Source organism: Cervus elaphus, chromosome 11 (genome assembly GCF_910594005.1).
Source record: "Cervus elaphus chromosome 11, mCerEla1.1, whole genome shotgun sequence".
Classification (NCBI taxonomy): Eukaryota; Metazoa; Chordata; class Mammalia; order Artiodactyla; family Cervidae; genus Cervus; species Cervus elaphus.
Genome location: NC_057825.1, coordinates 20,690,771 through 20,704,957, shown reverse-complemented (window position 1 = coordinate 20,704,957; position 14,187 = coordinate 20,690,771).

The window sequence follows — 14,187 nt, the reverse complement described above, 5'->3', positions numbered from 1 at the left end:
GTTGGACCATAAAGAAGTCTGAGTGCTGAAGAATTAATGCTTTTGAACTGTGGTGTTGGAGAAGACTCTTGAGAATCCCTTGGACTGCAAGGAGGTCAAACCAGTCCATCCTAAAGGAGATCAGTCCTGAATATTCACTGGAAGGGCTGATGTTAAAGCTGAAGCTCCAACACTTTGGCCACCTAATGTGAAGAACTGACTCATTGGAAAAGACCCTGATTCTGGGAAAGATTGAAGGCAGGAGGAGAAGGGAACGACAGAGAATGAGATAGTGGGATGGCATCACTAACTTGATGGACATGAGTTTGCGCAAACTCCAGAGACAATGAAGGACGGGGAAGCCAGATGTGCTGCAGTCCGTGGGGTCACAAAGAGTTGGACACGACTAAATTGAACAGCAACAACATTTATGCCAGTGAACTTTGTGCAAAACAGGTCACCTTTCATCATGTGGATGGACCTCCTCCTATCAGTGAAAGACCTTAAAGACAAAGGCTGAGGTTTCTCAAAGAAGGAATTTTGCCTCCAGACTGCAACGTAGAAATTCTGCCTGCTTTCCAGCCTTCAAACTCAAGACTTTTACCTGACTCTCCAACCTGCTGTATGCCCTACAGATTTGAGACTTAGTTAACAGCCCTCACAATTGCATGAACCAGTTGCAGTGGTTTTCAAACTTGAAGTTTGCAAAAACATCCCCTCCAGAGCTTGCTAGGAAATGCAGGTTCTGAAGCTCCAACAGGAAGATTTAGTTTCAAAGACACACCTCAGGTAATTCTAATATAGATGTCGTGTGGCCCACAAATGGAGGCTATTATCTTACCAAGGCTAACAACTTGTCAATACACGGGTGAGAAGAGATTGAGTCCCCTTCAACCTACTCCCTGCTTCAGTCCAGTCAGCTCCAGAGATGCTGGACGTGGAGGATGGTCATGCATGAAAAGTGAAAAGTGAAAGTTTAGTCACTCAGTCGTGTCCGACTCTTTGCAACCCCATGGACTGTAGCCTACCAAGCTCCTCCATCCACGGGATTTTCTAGGCAAGAGTACTGGAGCGGGTTGCCATTTCCTTCTCCAGAGGATCTTCCTGACCCAGGGATCAAACCCGGATCTCCCACATCGTAGGCAGACGCTTTACTGCCTGAGCTACCAGGGAAGTCCTATGGTCATGCGTGGGAAGGGGCAAAGTCATTCCAGCCTGCCATCTCTTTCTTTCTGACTCCGCTGACAGAAGGAGAAGTCGGCTAGGACAGGGACAGAAGACAGGGTCCATGTTGTTTCTCAAGGGAGCATTGGCTTAGCTTGAAACTTTGAAGAAGAAAAAACTTAAGTCTCGCTGGTGCCATGAGTCAAAGGTTAATTTGAAATGAAATCAGCATTGAACTGACATTCATTTTCCCTCCTCCATCAGCAGAAACATGATAAAGAAAATGTCATTAGTCAACACAAGGAACTGGAGAAAAAGAACACACATCCTCCTTCTACTTCCATATTTGAGCACAAGGACCTCAAACGATTCCCTCCAGGCGGTAACCTTCTCAGTAGCAGCACTTGACCGGCTCCCTCCTCCTGTTCATGTTTAGTGTCTCACCCCTTCCTTCATTTCTATGTTAATGAGCCATCTCCGAATCACCCCATTCCCTTTCCTGACCCCCATCCCTGCTGACTTGCTTACAGCCGGCAGAGGCCTCCTCTGCGAGCAGCATTACCCAACCATCTTAATTACTCCTTCCTTTCTCCTCGGTGACCTGACCGGACGCTGAAACACCACCCATATTTCTCCATCAGTCACTTTAACTATTCCGCAGTTGCTCATAACTGTCCTCTGCTCTGTTCATCACTAAAGTACCCAGGGCTTCCTGAACAGCGCATAAAGCCAACCACACTTGGGGATGAAGGATGGTGAAGCATTCCACTTCATAACCTTTATCTATAATAAGAATGCTCAGAATTACAAAGGGCAGAGCTGGAGGTTAGAGAGAGGGAGGCGGGGGAGGTGGCTGATTACAGGATGGTTTTAGGAACTTCGGGAAAGATAAGAGAGCATGTCTGTCTGGAGGAAGAGAGATGAGAGGTGCAAGAGAGAATAGGGAACCAAGTGGAGGGTCCAGCAAAGCCCTGCCCTTGGTAGCAAGGAGTCAGCACAGGCATTGCTAAAGCCTGGCACATCATGTTTGCAAGAGGGGATGAGGGTTGTTTGGGAGGAAATTCGTTCCTTAGGGTTTTCTCCAGTAGCTAAGCCAAACTCAGTGAGTTAATAAGTTACATAACATTCTTCACCCTAGGAGCCAAGTGATTCTGTGTCTCCATAGTCACGAGGCATCTAAGAGGCAGTCATCACGGAGCTCATGTGGAAATGTGTGATGAAGCAGCTATTGGACTCGAATATGTAGAGACACGAAGGCCTTTGTTATAGTCCACAGCTAGATAACTACATGTGATGGATCATTGTCTTAAAGCCCACAAGGAATCCCACCACCAGTTATACAAACTCTTGTGTGGGCTCCTCCCACGTTGGCTGCAGACTTGGTCATGTGACTGACTTTGGCCAACAGGAGATCAGGAAAAGTAATATAAACAGGGCGCTTCCCAGGTGGCATAGTGGTAAAGAATCTGCCTGCCAATGCAGGAGATGTGGGTTAGGTCCCTGGGTGGGGAAGATCCCCTGGAGGAGGAAATGACAACCTGCTCCAGTATTCTTGCCTTGGAAATCCCAGGGACAGAGAAGCCTGGCAGGTTACAGTCCATGGGGTCACAAAGAGTCGGACACAACTGAGTGACTGAGAGGGTGCTGGTGCATGTGTGCATACACACACACACACAAACACACACAACACAAGCAGAGACTTGATAGGCTCATTAGGGCTTACTATCCTGGAAGACTGTGCCATGATGCAAAAAGCTGGACTGTCCTCCTTGTGAGGCCATGTGGAGAACAGAGACACCCTGGCTGACAGCCCTAGCTAATAGCCGGAAATGAGGGTGAGGTCACCTTGAGCCATCTCATGCCCGCAGAACAGCCAAATGACATGAGTTGTCCCAGATCAAACTAGCTCCCAGGCCAAATTGCAACATGTGAGCAGATGAATTATTGCTATTCAGAACTACTGAGTTTGAAAGGATTTGTTATGCAGCAATAGATAGCTGTTACGTACTTCTAATTGAAAGAGCCTGCAGTCATTCAGAGAAAATATTAAAATATAAAATCCAACAGTTGTACATGATTGAAAACTCATCACCAAGCAGTAACAAAGAATCTTCATAACCTAATGGAGAATCTGGCAAAGCCTCACAGCAAAAAAAATATGATGGAGAAATAGCCAAGGCATTTCTACTAAAAAAGGAATACTCCCTGCAACCCTGGTGTCCTCTGTCATTGTGTTAGAAGTCTCAGATAATCCAACAGGCAAAAGTAAGAAAAGAAAAAGAAAAAAGTATAAGAATTGAAAACAAAGACAGAACAACAACAACAACAAAAACATACCAGGACTTCCCTGGCAATTGGGTGGTTAAGACTCTGTTCTCCACGTGGCCTCGCAAGGAGGACAGTCCACTGCAGGGGCCACTGGTTCAGTCCCCGCATGTCCCATCTCATGGCCAAAAGAAACAAAGAAAAGCTATACCTACTTACAAACAATGTGATTGTCTGGGGGTGGCTAACCAGTCCTGGAGAGAAGCCCCCAGCCCATTCCCAATGATCTTGCACTCATGCCTTAGCGTCACCAAATTCTCACTCCTCTTCCATGCACCTTACATTTTCAAGCCTCAACATTTCTTTGCTGTCAATCCTCCATTTTGCAAGGCACTATCCCTGCTCACGCACTAATGCCCCACAGTCTTTTCAAGTGGCGATATCTTTATGAAACTTTTCCCAGCTTCCCAAAGAAAAGACGTGGCCCCTTCTTCAATGCTCCCATAGAAGTTTGGTCACAGAGAAGTCCTGTTGTGTAGCCTGTGTCTGTCTGTCTATCTCTCCCTTCAGCCTGTGGACCCCAGAGGACTCAGTCAGTATCTGAATCATCTTTCTCCCCAGCACACACTGCAATATAGAAGGCCTCAGTAGATGTCAAATAAATGTATGTCAAGTGGAAAGTGAATAAGATATGAATGATGATGAAAACCAAAACACTGTGAAGTTAGTCAATTATAATGTTCAACAGGAACTATGGTAAATGATAATAAAGCCTAAGACTTACATTTGGTATAAAACAATGTGTCATCCAAACAGTATGCCCCAGATTTATTAAATGTTGCACAAATAAGGAAAGGCATCAAAAAGGCAAATAATTATAGCCAAGAAATATGCAGAGCCTGTTAATTTGTTATGTTTGTTTAAATAGTGTCTTCATGTAAATACATATTTTCAGAAACATGCTTCATGGAACTGGTGAGTTATAAACATGCCTTGAAAGTTAAACTCTGAAAATTGGGTGATTTCCCTGAGTACAGATTTATATAAGACTTCCATTCATGATACAACATCCTTCTTCCTCTAGGAACATTTAGTTGATAATTTTAAAGTTTTCTGCTTCAAATCTAAGCATCCTTAAACCACATTAATCCATGCATACTAATTACATATTTCTTTACCAAAAAAAAAAGAAATAGAAATTAAAGGATAGCTTCTGCTTTGCAGTGTTCACAGATAAAATATCTGTTCATCAAATGAGTAGGAGTAATGCTATCACAGGAAGAATTTTAAGCCTATAAGTAATCTCCCATTTTCTTGCTTAAATCCACTTGCTTTACACAATATGATAGCTACTAGTGGCAGGTGGTTAATGGTCACGTGAAATGTGGCTAGGACAACTAAGGAACTGCATTGTCAATTTGATGTGAGTTTTGATTAATTAAAAATTAAATTTAAATAGCCACCTTTCAATGTAGCCAGTCACTACCATACTGAACACAGCAAATACAAAATATTTCCATCCCCTCAGAAAGTTCTACTGGATAGCACTGCTTGTATTGACCTGGCCAAAAAGTTCATTTGGGTTTTTCAAACACCCCAACAAACTTTATGGCCAACCCAATACTAAGCTGTAGATGGCCAAAATACAATAAATACAAATGAAATTAACAAACAATGACCAGTTCAATCAAAATATAAATTCTGACTCTAAGACATATAAAGAGGAGGGATATTCTCTGCCTTCAAAGAGACAGATGTGTAAATAGTAAAATAGAGGGTCATCCCTAAAGCAGATATGCACAAAAAATGATGTAAAAGAGAATGATATCTAGTAGATCAAGGAAAGCTTCAACCTAAGATGTGCTATTTGAGCCAGTTCAAATGGGAAGGGAAAATCTGAACAAGAGCCAGGGCAGGAAAAGAGGACCATCAAGCCAAAGGAGCAGAGGTAGGGGAAGGTACAGAAGAGCATCCTTGAAACAGCATGATGTCGGGCGGCCAGCTCACAGCTTGGTGAGCCTAGGATGTGCATCGTGAGTGGAGACGGGGCAAGTGACAGCTCAGTGGGGAGGTACAAAGGCCTGGGAAGCCAAGTGCTGAATTTCACAACTGTCCTGGGGACAACAGACTGGATCCTGTTTCAAGCAGAGAGGGGACATGGCTGGATCTGTCTTGTAGAAAGGTCATTCCTTACTGTGGAGAGGAAAATGGACTAGATAGAAATAAATTAGAGATGAGGAGACCCAGGAGGAGACTGTGGACATAAAGCAGAAGAGAAGTGACCAAACTGAGCCAGGACAAAGCAGGTGAGGCTGGAGAGGAAGCAAGGGAGGTAAGCGTTGTTTACTTGCAATAGATGAGTATTTATTTTTAAAAGACTTTTTTTTGGAAAATACAGCAAGTGTGAGACGTGTGATCATTCTGACATCCCAATAGCATATGTTACAAGAGAAGGTGTTGCAGCGATTTTTATGATGGGCTCGGGTGAAAGCTTGCAAAACCACTTCAAAATGCTGAGCACGCAGCCAACCTGAGTAAGCCCACCGCTGGTGCTGAGGTCCTGCAGCCAGGGTGCAATTGAGTCATGGATTTCTCAGGATGAAAGGAGATACCAGCCACGCCCGGCGAACGGGACATGGGGTACAGGCAGCTGGCAGCGTATTGTTTAGGCCGCACTAGCAGACTAATACATAGGTTTACCACAAAAATCAAAATTTTGAGATGAGGAAATGGCTTGAGTTTATACAGCAAATACTTGAACTTGAACATGGACTTGCTGTGGAAACTCAGGCTTTAACATCCCCCTGCATGGTTTCCCTTTTTGCAGAGCAAGTTAGGTTTTAGGTGTATCTTGTGAAATTATTACTTTTTAAAGTAAGTTTGCATGAAGATACTCTGGAGTGAATTCCAGTTTCATCTTCCATCTCCAAGTGGTTCCCTAATCCCCACTTGAAATGAGTACTTTTTTCCAAATACAATAAACACCCGCTATGCCGTGAACTTAACTGCAGCTCTAGTTACGGTTTACTAAATTCACTCTCCTATAACCCAAATAAAGAAATACAAAAAGGAAAGAAGACTTAGAGCCTTTATATATACCATTCTCCGTGTCTACACTAATAATTGTATCTTTTTCCAATTTATTCAGACAGAACCTGGGGTGGTGTGTGGAACAAATATGAAGAAAGTTGGATAATGGTGGAAAGAACGTAAAGTTGGATCAGGCTAAACTGTGGCTAGGAAACCACTACCCACAGAAATTCCAGGTTTAATGTTATATTTTGATGGCAGGGTTGGGTAGGTTAGGAAGGGATTTGTTCTGTCAGTTGCTTGGCTGAAACATGGACCAAAGGTAGCCTATATTAAATAAAATTGATATGCCAGAACTATTAATATCTTGGTTACTACACAAAATACTATGTGAATTTTGTTTATTAACATAAGATCATCTGAATCTATCTTCCTGTCCTTCCCTTTTTAAGTCAGAGATCAGTAATTTTAAAAAGTTCTAAAACCCTAGGCTAGAGAAAACCAGGATATGTAGTGGTCATGAAAGCAAAGACTTACTGATGCAATTCTCTAGATTCTTTAAAGAAGTTCCCTGCTCCAAACCAACCTGGATGGAGGAAACCTGTCATCCTGCAGGTCTCAGAGGTGCATGGATTCATCAGGCAATCATGATACTTCTAGGCCCTCACAGGGCTTCAGAGTCAGAAAATTATCAGACAGAAATTCTCTTCCATTTCCTCCCATGGCAGAGGGCTTCCAGGTCCCTCCTCTTCTCTGAACTCCACCCCAACCGAGAAGAACAGGGCCATCCTCCTGTGTCCATCATCAGTGCTGGAGTCCATCGGGCTGTCCCAGGGACCACCACCAACCAGGGCCAACCACATATCAGAATGGCGATGCTGTTGCCATGGATTGTGCCAGCATCTCCTCTGAGTTTAAGTCTCCTCTGAGAACGTTCTAGACAACATTAGGAGTCCAGTCTCTCTTCTCCATGCCTTCAGTGCCTATTGCTCTGCAGCAATTATGGCCTGTTTGGAAGCAAAGACCTACATTCCAGTGTTTGGGCCCTGCATCTAACATTCGTCCTTTATGGAAACAACTGATAGGAAAACAAAAGTGTGAAAGTAAAAGTCAAAACCTCCCCCCATACTTAACCCATCCCTCACTATAAAACTGTTAGCACATATCTGCTCAGAAATGCGCCTGGGATCATACCCAAAAGCAGAAGACAACACCCTGGGAGCATACCTGGGGGCTGCACAGCCCCCCGCCCTGGAGGAGTGAGCACAGGGCAGGTCCGGTGACTGAGCGCTGAGGATGCAGCGGCAGCAGGTGGGCGGGATGCTGCTGCAGGGCTGGGTCGCCAAGCCCCGCCTCGTCCAGGCCCCTCTGTGCCCTCTCAGCTCTGGAAATTGCCCTGCACAAGCGTGACTCAACCAGATGTTGGCGTGATCCATGGCAACAGCATTGCCACTCTGATATGCAGTTGACCCTGGACGGTGGTGATCCCTGGGACAGCCCCGTGGTCCACAGGTGAACAAAGGGCAACCCCCACCCCCAAGAGCCAGAGGATGGGACAGGCTCACCAAAGCCCCAAGGGACATCACTCACACACTGTTCCGAGTCCCGAGGCTATCCTGGCAGGAAGGTGGTGACGGAAGCGATGCTCATTACTGGGCAGTGGGAAACAGACACAGACAAAGTGCAGAGCGCCCTGGTCTTATGCTGGGTGGGGTGGAGGTGGACAGCAGTACGGTGCAAGGCTGCCTTCTCCAGGGATAGAGAGCGATTTACACCAAATCCCACACATGCCTCCCGCATGCTTTGCTGGGGTCTCCTGTAGGCAGGAGAAAGCAGCCTCCTATAGGGCTTCATGGAGCCCACATCAGCATGGGACAGCTCTTGAGATTGCTCGGCCATCCTTCCCAGGCACAGGGAATGGAAGCCCACTGGGATCAGTGAAGGACAGAGGCCTGGGGAACTGGCTCAGCCTCTGAATTTGATCCTGGTTTACTCAGCACCTCTCAGCTGGGTGGTCTCGAGTCCTAACCCCTCTACCTGCAGTTTCCTCTTCATTAAAATGGAGATAGTAAGAACTTTCTCCTGGGTTTTGTGAGAATCGAGTGAGGACATGTACATAAAGCGCTCAGCCCAAGGCTGTCACCTAGTAATAACAGCGACAGTGACGTTTACGAGCCTGGTGCATTTACGAGCATTGCTTGACGCACTCTGTGTGTCTCCTTGTTCATTCCTCCTAACAGCTCTAGGAGACAGATACGATTAAATTCCTACATTTGGAAACCAAGGCACAGAGAGGCTGAGGATCACCTCTTTGTTGCCCAAGGTAACACAACCAGGAGGGAGGTGAAGCTGGAGTCTGAGCCCAGGCCACCTGAGCCCAGGACCTGTGGCCTCAGTCACTGGTGAGAGTGACTCACCAGGCAGGAGAGGTCGTGATGGTTTTGTTCGTTTTGACAGCCTTGTAAGTTTGTTGTGAGAATTAGAAATAAAACATAAAATGTTCCCAGGAAAGTCTATTGGTATCCAAAAACCAGTAATGAAGAATAGCCCTGCTATCAAAATTATTATCATTCTAACTAAGGACGGAGGATGAGATGATTGGATGGCATCCCTGACTCAATGGACATGAGTTTGAGCAAGCTCCAGGAGGTAGTGAAGGACAGGGAAGCCTGGCGTGCTGCAGTCCATGGGGTCCATAAAGAGTCACACACAACTGAGTGACCGAACAACCGGTATGAAATGTACAGCATGGGAAATAGAGTGAATAATATTGTAATGACTTTGCATGGTTACAAATAGTAACTAGACTTACCACGGTGACCATTTTGTAACGTATAAAAACATCAGTTCACTATGCTGTGCACCAGTAACTAACATAGGGTGGTTGATCAATACTTAAAAAAAAAATCTGTCACAGTTACAGAACCAGTAGCTGACCTCAGAGTTGGTTCCAGTGTAATTACCTCCTCCCCAGGGTAAACCTCCCACTTCTTTGTTATGGTTCCTCAGCTCCTCTGAGTTATGGTTAATGGCACTGGATCAGCACCATTAACCCCTCTGAAATCATCTTATTTAATCACTATTTGCTAGACACCATAGTAGGTACTGAGAACATACCTGTGAAAAGACAAATGAGATTTCTGCACTAGTGGAGCTAACGTTCCAGTGAAGGAGACATGCAAAAAATATAATAACAATAATAATACATAATTTCAGATAATGAAAAGTTCTGTGAAAAAAAAATTAACCAGAATTACTAGATAGAGAGAGGCTGAGCGTGGTCTTAGAGGACAGTGACCTTTGAGATGTACATCTATCTCCTCAAGCCTAAGTTCAATTAGCTAACATGAAACAGTCTTCAATATATGTTGAAAGGAGGACAAACAGTGGACGAACAGATGGATGAATGGATGAGTGGACAGCTGGATGGATGGATGGATGGATGGATTGGTAGATGGATGAATGAATCAATAAACCCTGGATCCTACTTCTTGTCTGCCTCCTCACCACCTTTAATCTCTCTGGCCCAATGGAGCCAAGAAAGGTCCCGGAGAGAAGACCCAGTTCCCTTTCCATATCTGGTGAGCCACCCCTGAGACCTCACTTAAGTGTCGTCTCCACAGACTCAGTGGCCAGGACATCTCAGCTGCCTGAGGTTACCAAAGGGCTTGCCTTCCTTCTGAAATGCTTGCTCTGTGTTGGGATAAAGTCGACAGAACTGGTGCCACCCACTGTCCTTTTGGAGGAAGTCAGACCCACTGTTGCTGAGTGTGTTTTGGTGCAGGTTGTGAAAGGGCTATAAGCAAACACGAGAAATTGGCAACTCTAATCCCACCTCTCCCAGATTTCCCCAAGAAAGATCAGCAGGTTCACTGTCCCAGGACTTTGGCTTCTCACCAAAATGAGTTGAATACCTGGGCACTTCATGTGTATCTACTCGTCACAGTAACTCACTGCCTCACTCTGCTGAGAAGGTAAGTGATTATCTTAAGGTCACTGGTATAGAATGTCAGGGTCATCACTAAGAGCCAGTTCCACTGAAGCAACATCAGTCAGTTCAGTCGCTCAATCGTGTCCGATTCTTTGTGACCCTATGGACTGCAGCACACCAGGCTTCCCTGTCCATCACCAACTCCTGGAGCTTGTTCAAACTCGTGTCCATCGAGTCGGTGATGCCATCCAACCATCTCATCCTCTGTTGTCCGCTTCTCCTCCTGAAGCAACATGGAGGAACAGAAATCAAACAGTCCTTCCTAGCCCAACAGACATGGGTTTAAATCCACATTCAGCATTTCTTAGCCCTGTAACCAGGACACACTGGAGTATAGTTCAGTGTAACCATAGCAATTCAAATCCTAGAATCCAACAAATTCCATGAAGTCAGAAGTTTTTACAACTGTGTCCCAGCAGAGGGAGCTCATGCTGGTGGCTTACATTTTTCTTTTTAAAATACGTACTGAAGTGACTGACAAAGTATATTTAAAACCCTGAACAAAGTAATAAAAAGTACCAATCTTCCAAATCCTGTATGCCTACAAACAAACATACAAATAAAATCAGCTTAAATGACACCTCTCCCTCATAGGGGGCTTCCCAGGTGGCGCAGTGGTAAAGAATCTGCCTGCCAATGCAGGAGACTCAAGAGACGAACGTTTGATCCCTGGGTTGGGAAGATCTCCTGGAGAAGGAAATGGCAACCTACTCCAATATTCTTGCCTGAAGAGAATCCCAAGGACACAGGAGACTGGTGGGCTACAGTCCATAGGGTCGCAAAGAGTCAAACGACTGAGCACGCACACACACACTCCCTCATAAGAAGCTGTGGCCCATCAGACAACATCTCCAGGAATGCTCTCTGCTTGGGATGTGGGGCCTGGTGCTTCCTGGGGAGCCTCTTGCCCGAGCCTCTCTCTGCTGGAAGATGGAGAAATTTAAGGCGGACGTGAAGTTGGAGGAAGTGGGTGGGAGGAAGGGTCTTTGAGCCATTCTCTGGGGCAATCCATACTATGGAAAGTTACTTTTAATTTGTTCCATATGAATTGTGAAAAACATGAAACATTCAAGGGGTTTATCATAATTCTCGATGAGATGAATACTATACTCACGCAATAAAAATTTTCTTTAAAAAGTAAAATATGTATTTAGTCCAAAAGCTTCATTTTAAAAATGTTAACAGAAGGAAATGATTTCCTAAAGAGTCTTTCAGTCTGAGACGAGAGATGGACTCAACCCTCTTAAGGATACAGATCAGACTTATCACTCTGGTTACATCCCTTGGCTAGGACAGACTTAAGCCAGGAGTTTTCTAAGCAGCAAGATTAAATTCTGAAGAACTCAAGCATGTGCTGCTCTACTGCGCCGTGGGCGTTAAGCCTTGCTCAACCCAGGTCCTGCGGTCCCACCTACCCTACTTCAACATTACCAGCTGTGCAACCCTGGGCAAGTCACTGAGTGTCTCTGCACTTCAGTTGTCCTATTATCATAACTACCTCCCATGGTAGGTGAGAAGATAGGATGAAATAACAGAGCTTTGTTTGATGAGCCATCTAACATGTATAGATGTTAGCTACTATTGCAGCTTGGGGAGAAGGGCATCCAGAAACATGCACAAGAGTACACGCTGTGGGTTGGATTGTGTTCTCCCCTCTCCCAAAATTCCGGTGTTAAAGCCCTAACCCCCAGCTGCTCCAAATGTGACCTTATTTGAAAGCACAGGCCTAATTAGCTACGGTGAGATCACACTGGAGTTAGTGTGGGTCCCACATGCAACGTGATTGGTGTCCTTATTAAAAGGAGAATTGTGGCAGCAGACACACGCAGGGAGGACATCAGGGGAAGAAGAAAACAGATTGAGATGATGCTTCTACAAGCCAGTGATGCCAAAGATTACCAGCCAACCAGCAGAAGCTAGGAGCAAGCACTGAACAGATTCTGCCTCACAGAGGGAACCAAGCCTGCCAGCGCTTTAATCTTGGACTCCGGGCCTCCATAACCCTGAGGCAACAAATGTCTGTTGTTTAAGCCCTTCCGTTTGTGGCACAGTCAGCCCTCCAGATCCGCGGGTTTTAAATCCTTGGATTCAACCAACCTCATATCAAAAATATTTGGAAAAAAAAATCCAGAAAGCTCCAAAAAGCAAATCTGAATTAGCCATGCACTGGCAACCACTGACATAGCATTTACATGGTATTAGGTATTTAAAGTAATATAGAGATGATTTAAAATATACAAGAGGATGCAGGTAGGTCATAAGCAAATACCACATCGTTTTATATAAGGACCTGAGCATCGGTGGACTTTGGTATCACAGGGATCCTGGAACTGATGCCCCACAGATACCGGCGGACCACTGTACTTGGTAACAGCAGCCCTACTGAACTCTGTACTGTGTACTTGGCACCAGTAGTAAAGAGCCCACCTGTCCATGCAGGAGACGTAAGGGATTCAGGTTCAATCCCTGGGTTGGAAAGATGCCCTGGAAGGAGAACATGGCAACCCACTCCAGTGTTCTTGCCTGGATAATCTCATGGACAGAGAAGCCCAGTGGGCTACAGTCCATAGAGTCTCAAAGCATTGGACAGGGCTGAAGCAACTTAGCATGCATGCACAGTACTTTACTGTACTTTGTAAATATCCCAACCTCTCACCCCAGGGTCATAAAGTACTTAAGAAAGTAGCGTAGCCTGTGTGTTGAGTCGCTCAGACATGTCCGACTTTGCAACACCATGGACCGCAGCCCACCAGGCTCCCCTGCGGATGGGATTCTCCAGGCAAGAACACTGGAGTGGGTTGTCATTTCCTTCTAGGTCTGAAAGAATGAAAGAGAGGATTCCAGGTAGAGAAGGGGCATGAAGATCATTCTGGGCAGAAGAAAGAGGGACAAACCACAGCACAAAGAAGTTCCCGACGAGCCCCCGCATGCTTTCCTGAGTATCTTTCCTCTTTCTCCTGGAGAAAGAGGGAGCTGACTGTCTCAGTGGCACACAGCAAGACCCAGAAGTGGGAAGGCCTTTGGAGATGAAGATCAAATCTCTGATTTTACAAACAGGAACATAGAGGGGAAGGGAGGGGAAAGAAGACACCCAGGGCACTTGGGGAGCAGCGCCCAGCCAGAACTAGAACCTGGGACTCCAGACTCCACCAGGTGCCTTCTGCTTCCAGCCTTACTGTAACTGATGCAACGTGGATTCTGACTAAGCACAGTTGTTGTTGTTTAGTCACTGAGTCCTGACTCTTCTGCAACCCCAGGGACTGTAGTCCATCAAGGAAGCCTGATTAAATGCAGGTTTCTCTTTACGTCAAGGCTCACTAGAAGAAAAAAAAATTATCCATGGCTTTTGTTGGTATCATACAAAATTTTTTGTTTTCCAGGATAATCAATATATAAACTTGGACTAGTGTGAGATTTGGGTTTCCCAGGTGGTTCAGTGGTAAAGAATCTACCTGCAACTCAGGAGATGCAGGTTCAATCTCTGGGCCAGAAAGATCCCCTGGAGGAGGAAATGGCAACCCACTTCAGTATTCTTGCCTGGAGAACTCCATGGACAGAGGAACCTGGCGGGCTGCAGTACCTCGGAGTCACAAAAAGTCAGACACAACTGAACGACTAAATCAACACCATCAGAGTGAGATTCACACAGGAGAATCTCAGGCCTGGCACTACCTGGGAGGCTGTCACCTGAGAAAAGGGAGCTGTTTCTATGAGGAATTCCCACCAGCAAAGGGATTCTCACCTCGCTAGGGCCGTCC